The sequence below is a fragment of the Aquarana catesbeiana genome, linkage group LG03 (genome assembly GCF_042186555.1).
Source record: "Aquarana catesbeiana isolate 2022-GZ linkage group LG03, ASM4218655v1, whole genome shotgun sequence".
NCBI classification, from domain to species: Eukaryota; Metazoa; Chordata; class Amphibia; order Anura; family Ranidae; genus Aquarana; species Aquarana catesbeiana.
The window spans coordinates 701,156,332-701,171,584 of record NC_133326.1 but is presented as its reverse complement, the minus strand read 5'-3'; the positions used below and the strand labels follow the sequence as shown (position 1 = coordinate 701,171,584).

General features: G+C 42.2%; 1 protein-coding gene and 1 long non-coding RNA gene across 2 annotated transcripts in view; one reads left to right on the top strand and one right to left on the bottom strand.

The window, feature by feature from the left end:
* LOC141134874 (proteinase-activated receptor 1-like) overlaps positions 1 to 15,253 on the top strand; it is a 64,832-nt gene that overhangs the window by 44,802 nt on the left and 4,777 nt on the right. The gene's annotated exons all lie outside the window — the stretch shown is intronic.
* On the bottom strand, positions 589 to 1,394 carry LOC141134873 (uncharacterized). Its single transcript, XR_012243272.1, has 3 exons — positions 1,208 to 1,394; positions 762 to 853; positions 589 to 659 (listed from the first exon to the last, which is right to left on the bottom strand). It is a non-coding gene; the product is annotated as an uncharacterized lncRNA (long non-coding RNA).

Genomic DNA, 15,253 nt, shown 5'->3' with positions numbered 1-15,253 from the left:
CGATTTCCCAAGAATGAGGCGAACTATTTTAGATCTGAATCTGTGACATCTGCAACTTCTGTGAGGCGGATGAGTAATGTATTGTGATCCACTGTATCAATTGCTGCACTGAGGTCCAACAGTACCAGGAGACATGATTCTCCGTCATCTGCTGCTTCGAGGGCGTCTTCCCATATTTTGAGGAGTGACGTTTCTGTGCCATGGCCTGGGCGGAATCCTGATTGCAGGGGGTCCAAGAGTTTGTGTGTGTCCAGGTGGCATTGTAGCTGTTGTACTACTTCTTTTTCCATAATCTTGGAAATGGTGTTAAGGCTTGTTATCGGTCTGCGGCAGTTAGGGTCCTTAGGCCGCCCCGCACTGCCATTTCTAAGAACGTATCTCCATTCATCCAGGGTGCGCCGATCGCCGAATCTGCCCCCGATCTCTCTCTCTCTCACCCGATCTCTGCCCATCGATCTGTGGCTACTGATCATCGAACTCCAGCCCGTGTACATCTTTGAAGCCATGGGGCTCTGCTACAGCCTCCAACCGCGGCTGTTCGGTGATCCCAGCAGCTCCGTCTCTAACGCCACCAACTCGGACACCGAGCAGTCCTCTAGAAACCTCCAGGTAAGAGGGAGACGGTCAGAATTGTGGTCAAAGAGGACAGATGGGCGATACTATAGAGCAAAAAATCATCATAGCATTATTAACTGATCTGAAACAGGTATCTGGTTAGAGTAGGTATGGAAAGGGGGACAAAAGTCTCAATAAATACTTACATAGAGTGATGTATTTTTAGACCCGTGGGATCGAGAGCTACTTTAAAGCAGCTTTTGAAATACCTGCACGGTGTTAAATGCAGGGAGTGGTGCTAAAATAACACAAGAAAGGAAATGCCTAAATTCCAATGAAAGAAATACAGTTTTAAAATATCTATTGTCAAAGAATAGAATTTTAATAGGAGTTCTGATATAAGAAAGTAGAAAGTCCAAGAATCAAGGAGGTAGGCAAGTTTGTTAAAAAGTACATAGAAAGACAATTTCTCGAATAAAGCCTGATTTATAAGAAAGAGGGCGCCGATTGTTAAGGAGCCCTTGCTTTATAAGAATGAATTTTTTTGGCCAAGAAGCAAATGCTATAGTAGAATTTATAGAGGAGATATATGATAAACAGTGAATTAGTCAAGAAAGGTAGAGTACAAGTAGTCAGCAGCAGCCTAACTTACCAATGTCATAAGCGCCACGCGATGAAGTCTAGCCCTCCGGCTCTGGCTGAACGAGCAGCCAGACAGGCCGGTCTTATCTGTCCTCCAACGAGCCGGCGTGTGACTACACCGGCTCGATGCGGACAGAAAAAACGCCGAAGCACATGCGCAAGAGGCCGAGGAGTCCCTAAAACTACACTACCCATAAGGCTCTGCAGGGGAGGGAGGAGTCAGATCCGTCCGCAGCGACCTTAGGACGGACGTGAATGAACCCAGCACCATAGCAAGAGCCCAGGGGGTGTAGTGGAGATAGAAAATTGACACTGATGGAAGTGCAATATAGGGCAACACTAAGTGTCACCCAAGGAATTAGGAAATCCTGGAGGCGCAGCTAGGCGTGAAGCGGGCATGCACTGATAATATCAATACATGCCCTGGGCGTCCGTATGACCACTGAAGACCAAATCCTTTAGGGGGAAAAAAGGGAAACTGAGAACCGGCAGGAAAGAGTTGGGAAGGAAACCAATGAGGGTGGGCAGGGGGCACAAGAGCTGGACCACTAAAACTCTGGCCCATCTGGATGTCAAAATAAAAAACCAAGCTCACCTTAATAACAAATAATGAATTATTAATTAAATTAATTTCATGAATGAAAGACAGTCAGAAATGTGTAATATGAATATTGATAATAGGCATGATACTTGAATAAACAAAAAACAGAAAATAATAAAATAATAATATAATAAGCCAATAGCTCATAAGGGGAGAGGAGACAAACAAACTAACTGAAAAAAAAAGGGGGGAACATGGAAACAAACCCATGGAGAATAATGCATAGGAGGTAGACATTCATTGAAGTTAATCGGTTCAATACAGGGCATTTTCACCCCCTTCCTTCCCAGACCAATTTTTAGTTTTCAGCGCTGTCGCACTTTAAACGACAATTTTTTTTCATGACTGCGACATTATGGCGGACACATCGGACACTTTTGACACATTTTTGGAACCATTCACATTTATACAGCGATTAATGCTATAAAATTGCATTGATTACTGTGTAAATGTGACAGGCAGTGAAGGGGTTAACCACTAGGGGGACACAAGGGGTTAAATGTGTTTCCTAGGGAATGCTTCTAACTGTAGGGGGCGGGGACGTACAAGGGGAGGAGACCGATCAGTGTTCCGCTGTACTGGGAACACAGATCGGTCTTCTCTCACCTGACAGGACGTGGATCTGTGTGTTTACACACACAGATCCACGGTCCGGCCCGGTTAACGGGCAATTGCGGGCGCACCGGGTCCCGAGCAACGCGGCGGGCGCGCGCCCCCTAGACGGCCGGGAACCCGAGGCCGTCATATGACGTCCACCCAGCATGGGAGATCCCATCTGTGGACGTTATATGTACATATGCGGGTAGGGAAGTGGTTAAAGGAAGGACTTGAAACTTAGGCTCTCGTTGAATCCAGGAAATGCTGTAGCTTTGAGATCATAAATCCAACGAGCCTCAAGCTGTAGCAGAATATGATCAACACTGCCCCCACGGGAATCCAGGGGGACATGTTCAAGTGCCAAAAATTTAATAAATTTGGGGTTAAAATCATGATGTGTGCCAACATGTCGGCTGATGGCCGTATCCATCTTATTTTTCTTAATTGGTTTGATATGATCTCTTATTGATTTAAAAAACTGTTGCTTCGTCTTACCAATGTAGAAGCCGCCGCACAGACACTGGGCCATATAAGTAACCCCTGGTGTCTGGCAAGTGACCCTACATTGGATGGAATGCCATTTACCATTGGGAAGTTTAAATTTGGTTTTTCGATCAAATTGGCAAACATCACAGGCCCCACAGGGAAAGGTGCCCCAATTAGTTTGAGTTATGGATACAGGGATAGTTTTGAAATGGCTTTGGACCAGACGATCCTTGAGGGACGGAGCTCGTCTGAAGGTAATCTCAGGAAAGTCTTTGATATATTTCCGAGCAATTGGGTCTGCTGAAAGTGGCCAGAATTTGGTCAGTATTTGTCTAATTTCTTTATGTTGGCTTGAATAGCGAGTAATAACTCTTACTGTGTCAGATTTAGCAGCCTGTTTGGTGGAAAAAATCAATGAGCTTCTATTTTTGGAATTAACCCGATCAAACGCTTTTTTGAGACAAGCATGGCTATAACCTCTAATTTTTAATCTATCATAGAGGTCCCTAGCATCAATTCAGAAATCAGAGTCGTTGCTACAATTTGTTTTCAGCCGCAATTACTGGCTACAAGGGATGCTTTTTACTAAAGAAATGGGGAGAGAACTTTGAGCGTGGAGAATAGTGTTTCCCGCTGAGGGCTTCCTATATAGAGATGAATCGAGTTTGCCTTGTGCATCAATAGAGATGACCAAATCTAAAAAGCTAATATTGCTCTGACTACAGTGCATGGTAAATTTCAGGTTAAAATTATTAACTGAAATTATTCGTATAAAGTCATTTAATTCAGATTGAGTCCCAGACCAGAAAATAAGGACATCATCTATATAACGGTACCAGGCGATGACTTTGTCATGAAGATGAATCAAATCCTCTCTAGAGAAAACTTCCTTTTCCCACCCCCCCAGGTACAGGTTTGCATAAGAGGGGGCACATTTGGTCCCCATTGCAACTCCCTGTACCTGGAGGTAGTGGGAAAAATCAAATTGGAATACATTATGTTTCAAAATGTAATCAAGCAAATCCAGTACAAATGTATTATATTTGGCGAAAGAGAGACCCCTTTCATCTAAGTGATGTTGTATCACCTTAATTCCTTTATCGTGGGGAATAGCATTGTAGAGGCTTTCTACATCAAGGGCAACAAGCCAGGTGTTTGGGGGAAGGGAAATACCTTCAATAGTTCTAAGGAGAACAATTGTATTCTTGATATACGAAAAAAGTATATCCAGATACCTGTTTCAGATCAGTTAATAATGCTGTGATGATTTTTTGCTCTATAGTCTCGCCCTTCTGTCCTCTATGACCACAATTCTGACCATCTCCCTCTTACCTGGAGGTTTCTAGAGGACTGTTGAATCTGGTTTGGTTTGTTTTTGGTGGCAATTTTTGCTAGGGTGAGTGGTCTTATCTGTGGTGTTTTTTCTAGAGATCATGCTCACCTACAATGTATCATTTCTGATAATCAATGTAATATTCATAAACGTTTTGTTTCTATATTTGTTTAGTTCATTTTGTGGATTTTGTTCTGAATTGCACATTCCCTGAAGAAGCAATTAGTGAAACATGTTGGGCTAGTGTGCAATGTATTCACTTTCTTTTGAACCTATCAATCAATATGACCACTTTACTATTGTTACTATTGTAAACATTTATTCTGTATCTTTTAACTTTGTAATAATAAAACTGATTGCTTATTTTTAAGTCATTAGCTTTTCTTGTACTCTTACTGGCACCGCAAAAATCCCCTCAACCCCATAGTTCTGTTTCAAGATTATTAGGGATGAGGTGCCTGTTTGAAGGGTGTTGTACCATGAACCAGACCAACCTTTCATTCCATATCTACGTATACTTCCATTCAGTCCTGTGCAGCTCTTGGCAGATTTTGGGCCAGCGCTCATCCTGGATCATTTTTTGGACATGGGGGGTGGCATGCAGAATGTGATCACCCATGTACCTTGCTACTTCATACAGACAGGGGGCCATTACCTAACAACATGGCTTTGGAGTATGCCAGGAAAATGGAGTACCTGAAGGATGCCCACACCAAGAGAACATGCAAACTCCATGCAGATAGCTTCCTGGCCCAGATTCTAACCAAGTGAGGCAAGTGCCATCCACTAACCTACTGTTCTCCCTATACAACTGTATATACTGACAATATTATCTGAAAGTTGGGTTTCAAATGTTTTGACAGGGGCGCAGTTTCAGTGCTTGCCATAGGTGCCATTTTCACCAGATACTCCTCTGCAGCACATACATACTCCACATTGAGCTTCTCTCCATGAGCCTATTCAGAGATGATCTTAATTACCACCAGTTTGGAATATGCAAACTGGTGATAACTGTTTACATTGGGACAGATTTGTAAAGTGGTGCAAACAAGCACTATAAGAATCTGGAAACCTTAGTTAAAATGTTGCAAGGCTTTCCTGAATTAGGTGTAGGTTGTTTTAAAGGCACTTTACCACAAGGAACGTGTTGTAAATGGTTTGTTGAATTCCTCCCACCTGTCTGCTAGTTAGGGCTGTTTAATCTCACTCAACTGTACTTGTTATGTAATGTTAAAGATGTTTCACTGTTCATCCAAGTGACTTCCTCAGTTCTATTAAGTGTCAGGACAATGCATTTGTAGTCACACAGGTAACTCAACCACCATATCCAAAGACCATAAAATGGTTACAACATAGGAGGACAAACTTTTGGACAGAGAGGGCAACTGGTTTGCAAGAATCATGTTACAGTCCATCTACAGTGCCTTGCAAAAGTATTCACCCCCTTTAGCTTTTTACCTATTTTGTTACATTACAGCCTTTAGTTCAATGTTTTTTTAATCTGAATTATATGTGATGGATCAAAACACAATAGTCTAAGTCGGTGAGGTAAAATTAGAAAAATATATACATAAAACTATTTTTCAGAAATAAAAAACTGATCATTGGCATGTGCGTATGTATTCACCGCCTTTGTTTGAAGCCCATAAAAAGCTCTGGTGCAACCAATTACCTTCAGAAGTCACATAATTAGTGAAATGATGTCCACCTGTGTGCAATCTAAGTGTCACATGATTTGTCATTACATATACACACCTTTTTGAAAGGCCCCAGAGGCTGCAACACCTAAGCAAGAGACACAACTAACCAAACACTGCCATGAAGACCAAGGAACTCTCCAAACAAGTAAGGGACAATGTTGTTGAGAAGTACAAGTCAGGTTTAGGTTATAAAAATATATCCGAATCTTTGATGATCCCTAGGAGCACCATCAAATCTATCATAACCAAATGCAAAGAACATGGCACAACCACAAACCTGCCAAGAGACGGCCGCAGACCAAAACTCACGGACCGGGCAAGGAGGGCATTAATCAGAGAGGCAGCACAGAGGCCTAAGGTAACCCTGGAGGAGCTGCAGAGTTCCACAGCAGAGACTGGAGTATCTATACATAGGACGACAATAAGCCGCACGCTCCATAGAGTTGGGCTTTATGGCAGAGTGGCCAGAAGAAAGCCATTACTTTTAAGCGAAAAACAAAATGGCACGTTTTGAGTTTGTGCAAAGGCATGTGAGAGAATCCCAAAATGTATGGAGGAAGGTGCTCTGGTCTGATGAGATTAAAATTTAACTTTTTGGCCATCAAAGAAAACAATATGTCTGGCGCAAACCCAACACATCACATCACCCAAAGAACACCATCCCCACAGTGAAACATGGTGGTGGCAGCATCATGCTGTGGGGATGTTTTTCAGCAGTCAGGACTGGGAAACTGGTCAGGTTTGAGGGAAAGATGGATGGTGCTAAATACAGGGATATTCGTGAGCAAAACCTGTACCACTCTGTGTGTGATTTGAGGCTAGGACGGAGGTTCACCTTCCAGCAGGACAATGACCCCAAACACACTGCTAAAGCAACACTTGAGTGGTTTAAGGGGAAACAGGGAAATGTGTTGGAATGGCCTAGTCAAAGCCCAGACCTCAATCCAATAGAAAATCTGTGGTCAGGCTTAAAGATTGCTGTTCACAAGCGCAAAACATCCAACTTGAAGGAGATGGAGCAGTTTTGCAAGGAGGAATGGGCAAAATCCCAGTGGTAAGATGTGGCAAGATCATAGAGACTTATCCAAAGCAACTTGGAGCTGTCTGTGATAGCCGCAAAAGGTGGTTCTACAAAGTATTGACTTTAGGGGGGTGAATAGTTATGCACATTGACTTTTTCTGTTATTTTGTCCTATTTGTTGTTTGCTTCACAATAAAAAAAAATCTTCAAAGTTGTGGGCATGTTCTGTAAATTAAAAGATGCAAATCCTCAAACAATCCATGTTAATTCCAGGTTGTGAGGCAACAAAGCACGAAAAATGCCAAGGGGGTGAATATTTTTGCAAGGCACTGTACATTGTTCCAAATTACCACCAGTTTCGGAATATGCAAACGGGTGGTAACTCTTTACAAATTTGTCCCAGCCATTAGGACAGGTCCTTAAAGTGGTGCAAACAAGAACTATATGAATCTGGAAACCTTAACAAAACTGCCGCAAGGCTTTCCTGAATTAGGTGACACTTGTTTTAAAGACACCCTACCACCAGAAAAGTGTTGTAAATGGTTTGATGAATTCCTCCCAATGTGTCTGCTAGTTAGGAGTGGTTAACCACTTACAGACTGCTCACTGACTTTTTACTGCAGCAGGGCGGCCCACTAAGCTGGATCACGTACATGTGCGTTAACCAGCATTTCCAGGTAGGGGGCATGCACACACGCCTGCCCAGCCATCTATGCTGTCATTGGCTATTCACAACAGTTTATGTCCAGTACCTGCTGATCGGCTTAGCAAGTCACAGTACAGAGCCCTGTGTTTACTAACAACACAGGGATCTGTACATGGAGCAGCAATGTACAGTGCCTTGAAAAAGTATTCATACATCTTGAAATTTTCCACATTTTGTCATGTTACAACCAAAAACGTAATTGCATTTTATTGGGATTTTATGTGATAGACCAACACAAAGTGGCACATAATTGTGAAGTGAAAGGAAAATGATTAATGGTTTTCAACATTTTTTACAAATAAATATCTGAAAAGTGTGGTGTACATTTGTATTCCGTGAGTTTTGGTGTGCGGCCGTCTCTTGGCAGGTTTGCTGTTGTGCCATGTTCTTTCCATTTGGTTATGATAGATTTGATGGTGTTCCTAGGGATCATCAAAGATTTTGATATTTTTTTATAACCTAACCCTGACTTGTACTTCTCAACAACATTGTCCCTTACTTGTTTGGAGAGTTCCTTGGTCTTCATGGCAGTGTTTGGTTAGTGGTGCCTCTTGCTTAGGTGTTGCAGCCTCTGGGGCCTTTCAAAAAGGTGTGTATATGTAATGACAGATCATGTGACACTTAGATTGCACACAGGTGGACATCATTTCACGAATTATGTGACTTCTGAAGGTAATTGGTTGCACCAGAGCTTTTTATGGGCTTCATAACAAAGGGAGTGAATACATACGCACATGCCAATTATCAGTTTTTTATTTCTGAAAAATAGTTTTATGTATATATTTTTCTAATTTTACTTCACTGACTTATGCCCCGTACACACGGTCGAACATTGATCGGACATTCCGACAACAAAATCCTAGGATTTTTTCCGACGGATGTTGGCTCAAACTTGTCTTGCATACACACGGTCACACAAAGTTGTCGGAAAATCCGATCGTTCTGAACGCGGTGACGTAAAACACGTACGTCGGGACTATAAACGGGGCAGTGGCCAATAGCTTTCATCTCTTTATTTATTCTGAGCATGCGTGGCACTTTGTCCGTCGGATTTGTGTACACACGATCGGAAATTCCGACAACGGATTTTGTTGTCGGAAAATTTTATAGCCTGCTCTCAAACTTTGTGTGTCGGAAAATCCGATGGAAAATGTGTGATGGAGCCCACACACGGTCGGAATTTCCGACAACAAGGTCCTATCACACATTTTCCGTCGGAAAATCCGACCGTGTGTACGGGGCATTAGACTATTGTGTTCTGATCCATCACATATAATTCAGGTTAAAAAACATTGAACTAAAGGCTGTAATGTAACAAAATAAGTAAAAATCCAAGGGGGGTGAATACTTTTGAAAGGCACTGTATAAGAGCATTCTATCATCTCTACCCCGGAAAACAATTAACACCTTCATCCATGAGACTCAACCGATTATTATCTTCAGGATACCTTGGAATTGGATTATGTAATTAGGACAGGGTGGTGTACATAAACATTCGCACCTCCCATCCTGTTCCTGAACAGTCAACATCTGTATTTCTTGACATCATAATGATTGGATGAAGGTGACTTACCCATATGGCTATAAATTATAGGGTAGGTTCTTGACTTTGATTAGAGCTAAGGAAGGATGCTTGGATAAGCAGCAGAACATCTTCAACATTCTAGAACAGGTATAGATGAATGGGATTGTTATGCGCTATTTCATGACCTGAATAAGAAGGAACTTTCATTGCCAATGTGTAGACTTTTCAGCATTGCGGTGCAAACCTCCAGAAGGGTTTGAATCTGAGAGAATTCTTTTTGTCAGAATCCTTAAAGTTTAACTCCACTTTTATGGAGTTAAACCCATCTGGGTGATTTATGTACATTGCAGGGATTCTAACAAACTTTGTACCAGATTTCTACCCTTTTATATTCTGAAGGAAAAGCTGTTTTTTCCATTAGGTCCTTTCAAGGCTGATTCCTGAATGGGAGGGTCTGTTTCATTATAAACACCTGGTGCATTTTTCGGGCCATGTCTTGGTAGGTTTGCAGTTGTGCCATACTCTTTCCATTTTCGGGTAATGGATTGAACAGTACTCTGTGGGATGTTCAAAGCTTGGGATATTTTTTTTATAACCTAATCCTGCTTTAAACTTCTCCACAACTTTATCCCTGACCTGTCTGGTGTGTTCCTTAGCCTTCATGATGCTGTTTGTCCACTAAGGTTCTCTAACAAACCTCTAAGGGCTTCACAGAACAGCTGTATTTATATTGAGATACTGAGATTATATTACACAAAGGTGGACTCCATTTACTTAGATGACTTCTGAAGGCAATTGGTTCCACTAGATTTTAGTTAGGGGTATCAGAATAAAGGGGGCGCTAAACAAATGCACCCCACACTTTTAACCTATTTATTTGTTAAAAAAATTGAAAACCATTAATAATTTTCCTTTCACTTCACAATTATGTGCCACTTTGTGTTAGTCTATCACATAAAATCCCAATAAAATAAGGAAAGTTTCAGTGTCTGCATCCCTTTAGAAATATTTAACCTTCAAAGGGTCGCTTACCAAAGATGAAACTCCTATTACAGAGGATGCCTAAAATGTTACTTGTATCTTAATGCAGACATCTGAGAAAATCAATGGGGTGGATTTATTAAAGGTAAAATAGACTGTGCCCTTTGCAAGCACAGTTGCAGCAGAGCTTAGTAAATGAGGGGAAGCTCTGCTGACCTCCATCATCCAATCATGTGCAAGCAAAAATGCTGTTTTTTTGTTTTTTTTTTTGTTTTGTTTATATTTTCCTTGCATGTGATTGGGTATTGTTTTCAAAATGAAGCTTCCCCTAAATTACTAAGCTCTGGAGCAAATGCATGAGTAAAGTTCACAGTCTATTTGTCGTTAGTAAATCCACCCCATTGATTCGATCACAAAAGCAGGAAATTACATTTCTGGGGTTGTTCACCAATGACAAAAAGTTTTAGAAAATTACAGCGGCTACAAATTGAAATTGAAAGGGATTTTTTTTTAAATAGCCGCAAACCGCAAAATGGCATTTATAGCAATTTTTGTATGATATGATATGATATATATATATATATATATATATATATATATATATATATATATATATATATATATACAGGTGGTACCCGGGTTACAAACAAAATGGGGTCTGTAGGTTTGTTCTTAAGTTGAATCTGTTTGTAATTTGGAACAGGTACATTTTTTAAGTGTAGCTCCAGACAAAAAAAAAATGTTTTGCTGTCTGTGCACCTCTTCACTTCACTTTCTGTCCCAATGACAATTGGATTTTGAAAATTTTGGGTTGTTGTAGAAACAAACCTTGGTTAAAAAAGCACCAGTGGAGGTACCTTTTTCCAATAATAGCTCTTACAAGAGAAAATTTCCCTTCCTAGGGGTAGATTTCCTCCCACTTCCTGTTGTCTCCCTCCGTTTGTAAGTAGGAGTCATTTGTAAGTCGGATGTTTGCAACTAGGGGACCGCCTGTGTGTATATATATATATGTGTGTATATATGTGTATATATATATATATATATATATATATATATATATATATATATATATATATATATATATATATATATATATATATAGTCAAAAGTATTGGGACACCTGCATTTACACACACACACATGAACTTTAATGACATCCCAGTCTTAGTCCCGTAGGGTTCAATTTTGAGTTGGCCCACCCTTTGCAGCTATAACAGCTTCAACTCTTCTGGGAAGGCTGTCCACAAGGTTTAGGAGTGTGTCTATCGGAATGTTTGACCATTCTTCCAGAAGTGCATTTCTGAGGTCAGGCACTGATGTTGGATGAGAAGGCCTGGCTCGCAGTCTCCGCTCTAATTCATCCCAAGGGTGTTCTATCGGGTTGAAGTCAGTCAAGTTCCTCCACCCCAAACTCGCTCATCCATGTCTTTATGGACCTTGCTTTGTGCACTGGTGTTACTCAGCTATGAGTAAGCACTTGGTGTAAGTGCGAAACGCATCAGCTATTCTTGTACCACCCCACAGTCGTGTTTTGTGCACCCCATGATCCTGTATTTTGAATAAAAAGATGGATTTATCCATTCCGGTGTGCGGCTGTCCAGGTCTTCTTGTTCTCTTCTATTTGTGCACTGGTGCGCAGTCATGTTGGAACAGGAAGGGGCCATCCCCAAACTGTTCCCACAAAGTTGGGAGCAGGAAATTGTCCAAAATGTCTTGGTATGTTGATGCCTTAAGAATTCCCGTTACTAGAACTAAGGGGCCAATCCCAACCCCTGAAAAACAACCCCACATCATAATCCCCCCTCCACCAAATGATTTGGACCAGTGCACAAAGCAAGGTCCATAAAGACAGACAATCTGGACTTCAATGCGCTACTGACTATCATCAGCAGGGGGAGTGGGAGTGCTGGCAGCACCCAAATGGATTGTTAAGCTGGCCATTATGGATGATAGGAATTGAAGTCCAGACAGGGAGACTTATTGTGGGTCCTCATTACCCAATGGACTACATCTTCCAGAAGAGGTTGAGACTAGGGAGGCGGGGAAAACGGTATCTTCCAGGGCTGTTCTTTGAAATGTGCAGTCTTTTGCTGCGGGAAGCGATACTGAACACATTCCTGGATCACACAGCTGTCCTATAGTCCATTCCTGCCTGTAGGCATTACTGTGGCTGTTCTCATGTACATCAATGGTTTATCTGGGCCCCAATGTTAGCCGGCTGAACATCCAGAACTAAAGACTGCCCAATTACAGTTTCCACATAGAGACCTTTGCTAGTTGCTTAGTGCAGAAGTATAACCCAGGGGTATTACACAGGGCTTAGTCATTTTTTTGGGTGCACAAAGCAAGGTCCATAAAGACATGGGTGAGTGAGTTTGGGGTGGAGGAACTTGACTGGCCTGCACAGAGTCCTGACCTCAACCCGATAGAACCATCCTGTGTTGTGAGCAAATGGTCAGGACTGTGAACCATCATGTGTTGTAAGCAAATGGTCAGGGCTGTGAACCATCATGTGTTGTAAGCAGATGGTCAGGGCTGTGAACCATTATGTGCTTTAAGCAGATGGTCAGAGCTGATCACTCAGGCTGTAATAGAATTTGGTGTGTAGTTACATTTACCATGAAACTTCAGCTTTATATAGGAGCCACCCTTTGACATTACACCGATCAGCCATAACAATAAGATCGCTGATCATTAATTATCTCATTAGAATGACATCTGGAAATGGGTGGTATATATTGGGCAGCAAGTGAACATGTTGTCCCTGAAGTTGATCTTTCGAAAGCAGAAAAAAATGGGCATGGCAGGTTGTCTATGGGACTGCATAGCTGCAGAGCGGTCAGGGTGCCCATGCTGACTTGTGTCCACGGCCAAAAACGTCTACAATGGTCACGTGAGCATCAGAACTGGACTACGGAGCAATGGAAGAAGGTGGCCTTGTCTGATGAGTTATGATTTCTTTTACATCATATGGATGGCCAGGGGTGTGCGTTGCTTACCTGGGGAAAGATGACACCAGGATCCAGTATGGGAAGATGGCAAGCCACTATAGGCATTGTGATATTTTGGGCACTGTTCTTCCTTCCTTCATTTCTTTCTTTCTTTCCTCCTCAATATTTCTTAATAGATTGTAAAATGAAATGATTCACGTGTACCTCTTTCTATCCAGGAAGTTTAGCCCCGGGCTCCTTCTCACATCTTCACTTGTTTAGTTTTAGCGGAACCCAAAAACATGATCTAATTTCCGTTGGAGGAACATCACCTGGTTATTGAAGTGGGAATCTCTTGTGAGAGAATAAAAGGCTACCATTGTATAACTCTCCTTTTAAGAATACTTGCTGCATTGTATGAAATGGGGAGTTTTTCGCAACTTTTAGTTTAGTCTTTTTGTTTTTACATTAGTGAGGCTTAGTGATTTTGGACCTGGTCCTGGGGTGAAAAAACTGGGTCCTGGTCCTGGGGCTGGAATATGTACATGTGTGAGGCATATTAGACCTGGAGGTGAAACATGTACATATGAGGTATACTGGACCTGGGAGTGGAATATGTACATGTGAGGTATACTGAACCTGGGGATGGAATATGTACATGTGAGGTATATTGGACCTGGGGGTGGAAGGTGTACATGTGAGGTATAATGGACCTGAGGGTGGAATATGTACATGTGAGGTATACTGGACCTGGGGGGGTAAAACGTGTACATGTGAGGTATACTGGACCTGGGTTGGAAGATGTGCACGTGAGGTATACTGGACCCAAGGGTGGACCATGTACATGTGAGGTATGCAATGGATGCTTAATGAACAGCTTTTTGAAAGTAGCAAACAGTTTTGCCCATATGCTGATCAGTATAACATACCAGCAAATCTGCTGCTACAGAGTTCTCCAGGAGTTAGGAGGGATACGTTTACTGGGAGGGTTATTGTTACCAGGAGGGTTAGTTATAGCTAGAGATGAGGCCTCAGGCATACCACTGTAAGACCACAGAGAGAGAGCATTGGAGAGCCCGGAGACTGGGGCTGTGTTACCACTACCAAGAGCTTAGCGTTGCACCTACACTAAAGCCGTTGAGCCAAGGTCCAGAGCCACACTGAACCAGGGCAGAGGATTCCTTTCCACATAGCGAGATTTCCAGGCTGGGTCACTGGGTTTGGTAAGGGGCTTTGCAGCCAGGACCTACAGCCACTAGAAAGACTGAGCCCTTAGGAATTGATCACACAGCTGTCCAATAGCCCATTACTGCCTGCAGGCCTTACTGAGGCTGTTCTCATGTACACCAATGGTTTAACTGGGCCCCAATGTTAGCCGGCTGAAGATCCAGGGCTAAAGACTGCCCAGTTGCAGTTTCCACATAGAGACCTTTGCTAGTTGCTTAGTGCAGAGGTATAACCCAGGGCTATCACACAGGGCTTAGTCATTTTCTTTGGGTGCACCCAAGTAGTTGCAATATCCTTATTCATAACACAGTTAATGTTTATATTCACTGTCTACTACTGATCTTGCTGTAAATTTCAGTCTTGTGGTATCTTCTGTATGTTTATTTGTTCCTAGTATTAGCTTACTACCCAGTCAAAAGTATCTTTGTTGTTTAGGTGGTTTTTGGTGATTTCCATTCAACTATGTGTGCCAGAGGGGCTAAGGGTTTCAGAGTCAAGACACAGTACAGAGAGCCTAAGAATTCTTCAGGGGTGGCGCTATAGTTGCAAAGAGGGTTGTTGTTCTGGTTTCTCTCTTACACTTGTTTCGACTTTACAATACATTAAAGTGCGTACCGCTTCAACATGTTTTTTGGTGCGTTTTTGATGCTGCGATGATGCTTTGGTGGTGCTTTTTGGAAGCTTTAATGAAACTTGGCAAATGCCCTGTGTGTGTTGTTTTAAAGGGGCCCAGTACAACCCCAACTCAGTAGTGCCCCACTCAGCAGATCATCAGCTCATTAGTACCCCTGTTCAGCAGATCCCCAGCTCATTGGTACCCTCGTTCAGCAGATCCTCAGCTTATTAGTACCCTCATTCAGTAGATCCCCTGTTCAGTAGCACTCCCAGCTTTGCTGATACCCCACTCAGTGGAATCATCAGTCTTACTGATCCCTCACTCAGTAGTAAC